This window comes from Solenopsis invicta, chromosome 8, assembly GCF_016802725.1.
Source record: "Solenopsis invicta isolate M01_SB chromosome 8, UNIL_Sinv_3.0, whole genome shotgun sequence".
NCBI lineage: Eukaryota > Metazoa > Arthropoda > Insecta > Hymenoptera > Formicidae > Solenopsis > Solenopsis invicta.
In genome coordinates this window covers 23,064,832-23,074,212 of record NC_052671.1, presented here as the reverse complement: position 1 = coordinate 23,074,212, position 9,381 = coordinate 23,064,832, and positions in this window count along the sequence as shown.

The window sequence follows — 9,381 nt, the reverse complement described above, 5'->3', positions numbered from 1 at the left end:
ATTAAAATCAAAGAGCGGTAAGATGCGGAATTTCAACGGGGTTTTTGCGTCCCCGACTCCCTTTCGGGGGAGAAAGAGGTGCAATCCAGGGTACCCTCCACGGCCTTATCGCTCTCCGGGACGGCGCTGCGGAGCGTCACGTCACACAATATTAGTAATCCATTGTCACAGATACCTGAAAAAAATACAAACTTTACTATTAAATATTATTTGCATATTACGTTTAAACAGTTCTATATAAAAGTAAATACATTGAAAGACAAAATAATCTTACCTAGTGGCATTTGTAGATACACAGAATTGCATTGCATCGATGAAGATGGTTATTATAATTATTGGTCACCACTTTTTCATAAAGGATGTCACATTGCAGCTCATGCCGTAAAATATCGTGGCATAGCAAATAAAATTGAGTCACTTAAACACCCCACTGCTTATTCACTACCTATTGAAAATAATAACCTTATCATATTCATTAGTGCATAACACAACGCATGTAATGCAACTCTGTTACAAACAGAGCATCCTTATTTAATTATTAAAGAACTAAAAACCGATGAAAATTATTTGAAGGAATTATCTCCTCTGAATCAATTAAATACAATAATAAATTCTATATCTCCACGATTTTTCACCGCTAATTATATTAAAATTAGTATTAAGGCAATATATTCGGAATTATTACTAAATAAATGTATAAACAAAAGACCCGAATTGCAAGCTGCCATGCAAATTGCACACATGGATACAGACCAATGGGCTTACACCGGTGGACCAGGATATTCTGCTCACATCCGACGAGAAGCTGTTGAAATCTATCAATGTACTCCAGTGCCAGTACAACAAAGAGCTACTGAGAATTGCTTTCTGGAACTATCAATCCTAGTTGGCAATGAGCCTATGTACCTGACACCTAAAACTCGCACAATCTCTGCAACTGGTACTGAGATTGCGTGCGGTCCAGAAACAGTTGCTATATTCAAGCTCAAAAATGTCTGGGCGCAGTACCCATCTCGTCCGGATGGTATAGCCACACCACTAATACTGGACACTAGTAAGCATCAATGAGGAAGATCCACCCCTGCAATTGCTTCAGGTACTGCTGCGGGCGATAATTTCGCGCAGCTATACTATTTTCTTTGGAGAATCATGGCCCTCATTCTAAAGGGGCTTAATCATTGGAGCAATAGCTTGCTTCATTATATGGCAATGCATTAAGTCAAAAGGCTCACACTCAAAATTGTCAAAAGCTTCATCAACTTCTAATATCGAAGTTGAAAATCTAAGCCAAACATTTAGTTCGGTACATCAATACAGCCGAACTTGTAATTGCATACAATGTGGTAGACCAAAAGCTCAGCAAATCACTATCAGAGCTAAGCAACTCAGCCCCTCTTTGTACGAAGAAATAACAACAGCTTCCGAGTCATTGGACCAACTAGATCGAAGAATTGACGACTGCCTTAAAGGAGGAAAATCATCTCCCCGCTAAGGAACAACAACGAAGTTTCATGTGCAGTCTTGCAAGAACTACAGCTCACCCTATATAAAATAACAAAATTTAATTTTGTAAAATAATTGCAAATATTGAGAAAAAAAAAAAAATATTTCTCCTAAAAATTAAATTAATATTTAAATCAACGTTTAAAATACAATCAAAAATAATATTAGTTTTACTTTTCATAACTAATCATGATAAATATTAAGAAATATTTTTCTCTATTTGCCTCAATACTCATAGCAATTAATAATTATGCAATAGAACACCCCACCACTATGTAAATTGTAATTTATAATTTAGCTCTGAAATCGCACCGATAACTATTGCGGTTCTTTTTTTATAGTAGTAACTATGTAATTATTTTAAACCTTTATGGATTTATAATTATTATTATATATATATATTATATATATATATATATATACATATATATATATGTATTATATATATATATACGAGGTGTGTTCAAAAAGTATCGCGAATTTTGTGTTTTTTCAAAAATTATTTATTTATTCATGAATATCTATTTTGTCCCCTTCAAAGTAATCCCCATGAGATATTATACACTTGTGCCAACGGTTTTTCCAATCTTCGAAGCACTTCAAAAAATCATTTTTTTTATCTTGTTCAGCTCCTCCTTCGATGCCGTCTTTATCTCGTCAAGCGTAGCGTAACGTCGTCCTTTCATGGGCCTCTTCAGTTTAGGGAACAAGAAAAAGTCACAGGGGGCCAGATCTGGGGAATACGGTGGCTGCGGCATCATTAGTGTGTTGCTTTGGCCAAAAAGCATCGCGCACAAGCAACGATGTGTGAGCAGGGGCGTTATCGTGGTGCAAAAGCCAATTTTTGTTCTTCCACAAATCCGGGCGTTTCTGGCGGATTGCTTCGCGCAAATTGCGCATAACTTGCAGGTAATATTCCTTATTGACCGTTCTACCCTGTGGCAAGAACTCATGATGCACCACGCCCCTGCAATCGAAGAAAACTGTCAGCAAAACTTTCACATTCGACCGAACTTGGCGTGCTTTTTTCGGTCTTGGTTCGTGCGGCAGCTTCCATTGAGATGATTGAACTTTGGTTTCCACGTCATAACCATAAACCCACGATTCGTCACCAGTTATGACCCTCTGGAGCAAATTTGGGTCGTCGCGGACAGAGTCCAACATCTCATTAGCAATGTTCATGCGATGCTGTTTTTGGTCGCAATTGAGCAATTTTGGTACGAATTTCGCAGCGACCCGTCTCATGCCCAAATCATTGATAAAAATCGAATGGCACGAGCCAATCGATATGTTTAGGTCCTCAGCAACTTCTCTAACGGTGATTCGACGATTGGCCAATACCATTTTCTCCACTTCATTAATTTTTTCGTCTGTTGTTGAAGTGCTCGGGCGTCCGGCACGCTCTTCGTCGTTCACATCTTCTCGGCCTTCTGAGAACATTTTGTACCACCGATAAACGTTGCTTCGGTCCAAGGTAGCTTCTCCGTATGCCACAGTCAACATTCGGAATGCATCAGCGCACTTAATTTCGTTTTTCACACAAAATTTGATACAGGTTCTTTGATCCATTTTTTTGAATAGGTAAAAATCGAAGACGATCCAAAACACGTGCAAGCAAAGCAGCTGTCAACAATTAAGTGAACATTCAAAATGGCCGAGCTTGTCGGCATAAGTGAGAGACATGAGTACCAACATAACGCCACAAAAAGATCGAAATTCGAATATACGTAACCCGCGAAAATTCAAAATTCGCGATACTTTTTGAACACACCTCGTATATATATATATATGTATTATATATATTTTTTTTTATTTTATTTTATAAAAATATATACACTACTCAAAAGAAAATAGGGAACACTTTCCAGACACCAAAAATTAGGCTATTTTCAAATGACTGTAACTCGGTGAAAAATCATCGTAGATAAAAAATAAAAAAAGCATTTTGAAGCTTGAAGATCCAACTTTAACGCTCTATCAGCAGATTTTCAAAATTCTTTTAACTTCCTTGTCTTATGCAGCAAAAAAGCACACCCTGTTTTGTTCCTTAAAATTTCGTATTTTTGACACTTTGCAGCTCGACCAACAAATTTTTTTCGAACAATTCAAGTAAAGCTTCATAAACTACAAAATTTTGCCTACAAAATGCTTTTTTTAAAATTTCTCTACGATTTTTTTTGACCGAGTTACGCTACTTTGAAGCTAAACCTGCATTTTTTACAAATGATATCCGTACTCCGTGAAAAATCATCGTAGACAAAAAATCAAAAAACCATTTTAAAGCTCGAAGTTCCAGCTTTAACATGCTGTTAATGGTTTTCAAAAATTTTCTCAATTTCTTAGTACTATGCCCCAAAAAAGATACACTGTTTTTTCCTTAAAATAACGTATTTTTAACAGCCTGTAGCTCAATAAAAAAATTTTTCTCGACAAATCCAATGCAAGTGCCATAAAGTATGACATTTTCTCTACAAAATGCTTTTTTTAAAGTTTTCTCTACGATTTTTTTTGACCGAGTTACAAGACTTTGAAGATATACATTTTTTACAGTACATTTTTCCGAAAAATGACGTCTACCGCCGACATTAGCATTATCCAATGTGCACCACGTGGAGGTTGTCGGTCGGATTTTTGCACATCGTGTGTGTGTGAGTGTGTGTGTGTGTGTGTGTGTGTGTGTGTGTGTGTGTGTGTGTGTGTGTGTGTATGTATGTATCACAGCAGAGATAAGGACCCCGCAGTTCGACACTTCTGCAGTATTTAATGACTCCAAACCCTCTCTGCTGTGTGTGTATGCGCTCGCGCGCATGAGAGTTCAATAGTGTCTATTTCCTCCTCTCTGATCAATTACTGCTTGCAAGCGTTCTCGCATATTTATACATCTTGCAATACGATCTTGCGGAATGTTGTGCCAAATTTCCGTTAAAATTTCTCCCAATTCTTCTAAATTTCGCGGGTGTTCCTCGCGACGCCTTAATCGTCGTTCCATTTCATCCCAAATGTGCTCGATTGGATTTAAGTCCGGGCTATTGGCGGGATGATTTAACAGTCTAATTGCGTGTCGTTGAAAAAAACGTCGCGTTATATTCGCCGTATGAGGTCGAGCGTTGTCCTGCATAAAAATAAAGTTCCGACAGGTTCGATTTAATAGCAAAACGTGTGGTCGTAGAATATCGTTGATATAACGAACACCCGTCATTGCCGGAGGTGGCAGGATCACTAGATCACTTCGTCTTGTAAGTGATATACACCCCCACACCATCACGGAACCGCCGTTGTAGGATCGTATTGGCATAACGCAACGTCGATCATAGCGTTCATTTCGTCGACGCCAAGTACGTATACGAGCATCATTGCCATAAAGGCAAAAACGTGATTCGTCGGAGAAATATACATTTCTCCAATCCCTAGCGGTCCAATTTATGTGATCGCGCGCAAATTGATAACGTACTTGGCGATGTACGAGTGGAGCTTGGTACTTGTGCACGAACACGAGAACGAAGACCGGCTTCTCTCAAACGGTTGCGAATTGTTTGTTCGCACACATGGCGCAAATGAATGTCATTACGAATGTTTCTTGCGGTAATTATTCGTCTTTCTAATGCATAACGAACAATGGCTAGATCTTGTCTATTTGTCGTTAATCGAGAACGACCACTACCTTCACGTCTCGTGTAATTTCCCGTGTCTTGATATCGTAACCAAGCTCTACTCACTACGGACACAGATGCACCAATATCTTGCGCCACATAACGCATACTAAAACCTTGTTGCAAAAGCGCAATTATGCGTGCAACTTCTACGGCCGATAAATGTCTACGCGGCATTTTGAAAATTCCGTGTCGCTTATCACACTGCGAGAATCGCCGGCGTACTAAACAAAATTTTATTGTATTGAGCATGCAATGTTTACATATGGTCATCTTTGTCTAAAAAGAGATTTTTTTTAGACTAAGACGACTATATGTTTACAGTTCACAGGATTGGAGAAATGTATATTTCTCCGACGAATCATGTTTTTGCCTTTATGGCAATGATGCTCGTATACGTACTTGGCATCGACGAAATGAACGCTATGATCGACGTTGCGTTATGCCAATACGATCCTACAACGGCGGTTCCGTGATGGTGTGGGGGTGTATATCACTTACAAGACGAAGTGATCTAGTGATCCTGCCACCTCCGGCAATGACGGGTGTTCGTTATATCAACGATATTCTACGACCACACGTTTTGCTATTAAATCGAACCTGTCGGAACTTTATTTTTATGCAGGACAACGCTCGACCTCATACGGCGAATATAACGCGACGTTTTTTTCAACGACACGCAATTAGACTGTTAAATCATCCCGCCAATAGCCCGGACTTAAATCCAATCGAGCACATTTGGGATGAAATGGAACGACGATTAAGGCGTCGCGAGGAACAGCCGCGAAATTTAGAAGAATTGGGAGAAATTTTAACGGAAATTTGGCACAACATTCCGCAAGATCGTATTGCAAGATGTATAAATATGTGAGAACGCTTGCAAGCAGTAATTGATCAGAGAGGAGGAAATACACACTATTGAACTCTCATGCGCGCGAGCGCATACACACACAGCAGAGAGGGTTTGGAGTCATTAAATACTGCAGAAGTGACGAACTGCGGGGTCCTTATCTCTGCTGTGATACATACATACACACACACACACACACACACACACACACACACACACACACACACACACACACACACACTCACACACACACGATGTGCAAAAATCCGACCGACAACCTCCACGTGGTGCACATTGGTTAATGCTAATGTCGGCGGTAGACGTCATTTTTCGGAAAAATGTACTGTAAAAAATGTATATCTTCAAAGTCTTGTAACTCGGTCAAAAAAATCGTAGAGAAAACTTTAAAAAAAGCATTTTGTAGAGAAAATGTCATACTTTATGGCACTTGCATTGGATTTGTCGAGAAAAATTTTTTTATTGAGCTACAGGCTGTTAAAAATACGTTATTTTAAGGAAAAAACAGTGTATCTTTTTTGGGGCATAGTACTAAGAAATTGAGAAAATTTTTGAAAACCATTAACAGCATGTTAAAGCTGGAACTTCGAGCTTTAAAATGGTTTTTTGATTTTTTGTCTACGATGATTTTTCACGGAGTACGGATATCATTTGTAAAAAATGCGGGTTTAGCTTCAAAGTAGCGTAACTCGGTCAAAAAAAATCGTAGAGAAATTTTAAAAAAAGCGTTTTGTAGGCAAAATGTTGTAGTTTATGAAGCTTTACTTGAATTGTTCGAAAAAAATTTGTTGGTCGAGCTGCAAAGTGTCAAAAATACGAAATTTTAAGGAACAAAACAGGGTGTGCTTTTTTACTGCATAAGACAAGGAAATTAAAAGAATTTTGAAAATCTGCTGATAGAGCGTTAAAGTTGGATCTTCAAGCTTCAAAATGCTTTTTTTATTTTTTATCTACGATGATTTTTCACCGAGTTACAGTTATTTGAAAATAGCCTAATTTTTGGTGTCTGGAAAGTGTTCCCTATTTTCTTTTGAGTAGTGTATATTTATGTATATTTTCTTTTTATAAATACGTTGAAAGACGAAAAATGATACGTAAAATAATAAGGCGGTTAAATTGACATAATTGAAGCTGTAGGATTGTATGTATATCTATGCATGTGATCTTTAATAGTGTGGCAGGTTTTGCAAATCGACAGCGATCATTGCAATGGGGTTTTTAATTTAATAATAATAATTATAACACCATAGAGGTTTAAAATAATTATAATAATATATATGGGGCATTCTCCGTCAAAAAGGCCACCCCTGCTGCCCATTTCAATTTTTGAGATAAAATGTTCGAAAAGGGCTTAAAATTTTCGTTAAAATGTCTATTTTTTGATGCCGTTTGGCCTTTTGGAAAATTCAAAATGGCGGACCTAATATCACGGCTAGAATGAAAAAAGCCTTTGAAAAAATACATAATAACGTGAATAAACGTGCAAGATATGACGTAGCAGAGGTCTAATCCTTATGTGTAAGTGTGTGAGTGTGTGTGTGGGGAGGTGGGGGGAGGGGGGATACGCGCGCTCATACGCGTGCGTGTATAAATGAATCACGTAAAAATCCTTGCTCAACATGGTCTGGCTATCAAGACATTTGCATACAAAATTTCGAATCATTTCATTATCCTTGTCCTGAAAAAGTACGTCACAAAAAACCTACAGTACAGAAAATATTGTTCTTTAAAAAACATTTTCTTTACAGAATAATAGTAAGATTACTTAAAATTACTTTGAAACTTATACTATACTTATATTCCTCTTTTTGAGATAGTTGATCTATATTAGTCACTTTAACTCTTATGTTTGAAATGCTTGATTTACGCGAATCCCTTAGCCTCTCACATTCGGGATGCTTGATTTACGTGAGTCCCCTTGCCTCTCACATTCGAGGTGCTTGATTTACGTGAGTCCCCTTGCCTCTCACATTCGGGGTGCTTGATTTACGTGAGTCCCCTTGCCTCTCACATTCGAGGTGCTTGATTTACGTGAGTCCCCTTGCCTCTCACATTTGGGGTGCTTGATTTACGTGAGTTCCCTTGCCTCTCACGTGTGTACGTGTGTGCGTGTATGTGTATGTGTGTCTGTATATAGATATGTAGATAGATGTTTCATGAAATATTTTTTTATTTTTATCCTATATTTCTTACTTTTGTTCTCATAACTGCCATAGTATTCCATTTGTATCATTGGAATACCTTTTGATTAGTACTTTATTCTCGTCCACAACTATAAACCCATGATTCTTAAGAATTTGTGGTACAGGCGGTGCAGTTTCAAATCTCTTCTTAAGTTTTCTTTTTACCTTCTCATGGTCAGTTTTTTGTAAATAAAAAATCTTTATGTTTTTGAAATGTTTTTTAGCCCAATTAAAAAGAACTTGAGATGTTAGTATTGCATCCTGTGGTTTAGCAAGACTTGCTTTATATGCCTCTCTTTTGAAAGTAGCACCAATGCCATCATAAGCACTTTTACCGTGAGCAGTCGCACTGTAATGCCATTCTGCTTGAATATTGAAATCATGTTTATGATGCTCTAAGTTAGCAATCTGAAATTTATTTTTAAAATGCTGTTTCGCCCCATCCGTGTATAATACTCTTTTAAGATTTTTGACATTTTTTAAAATCTCTGGAATTAATAATGTTTATACAGTGTAAACGGCAGCAGTATCGTGTTTCAAACTCTCTAATAAAAATACATTACTCTTGTGCTTCAATTCAGAATTTTCTTTATAATAGTAAATAACAGGAAACACAGTACACTGATCATTGTTGAAGTGAAATGCTTGTGAGGCATTTTGACAAACATATGAATAGTTTTCAGAAAAATCAAACATGACAATTACTTCATCTTCACAAAGATTCTCTTTTTTTTTCTGAAATGAAAAGCATTTGTTGTTTGGCGATAAATGAATGACATTTCAGAATTTGTAATTTGTTGCATAACTCGTTTATGAACTCATCAACTTTTAACTGTTGCGTTAATAGAGTTGATCGATCAGTTCCGGTCCATAAAGAACATTGAACATGGGAAATGCATGAATCGTCCAATAGTTTAGAAAGCTTTGTAGAAAGCTCGGTAGTACCTGGGCATTGATCACATTTATCAAGATAGCAATCAGGATTCGATTCCTTACATATAATTTCATTCAAACAATTTTTATAATTGGTGGCTTGTCTATATTTTCTGTTAGTTTCCGTACATCAATTGCATCAATCATTAACTTGACATTTTCATGGATTGTGCAAACACAAACGGAATGTGTTCCAGAAGCCCCAGGGAGTATGCAATTTCTAGGTCTAAGTTTAGCAAATGTA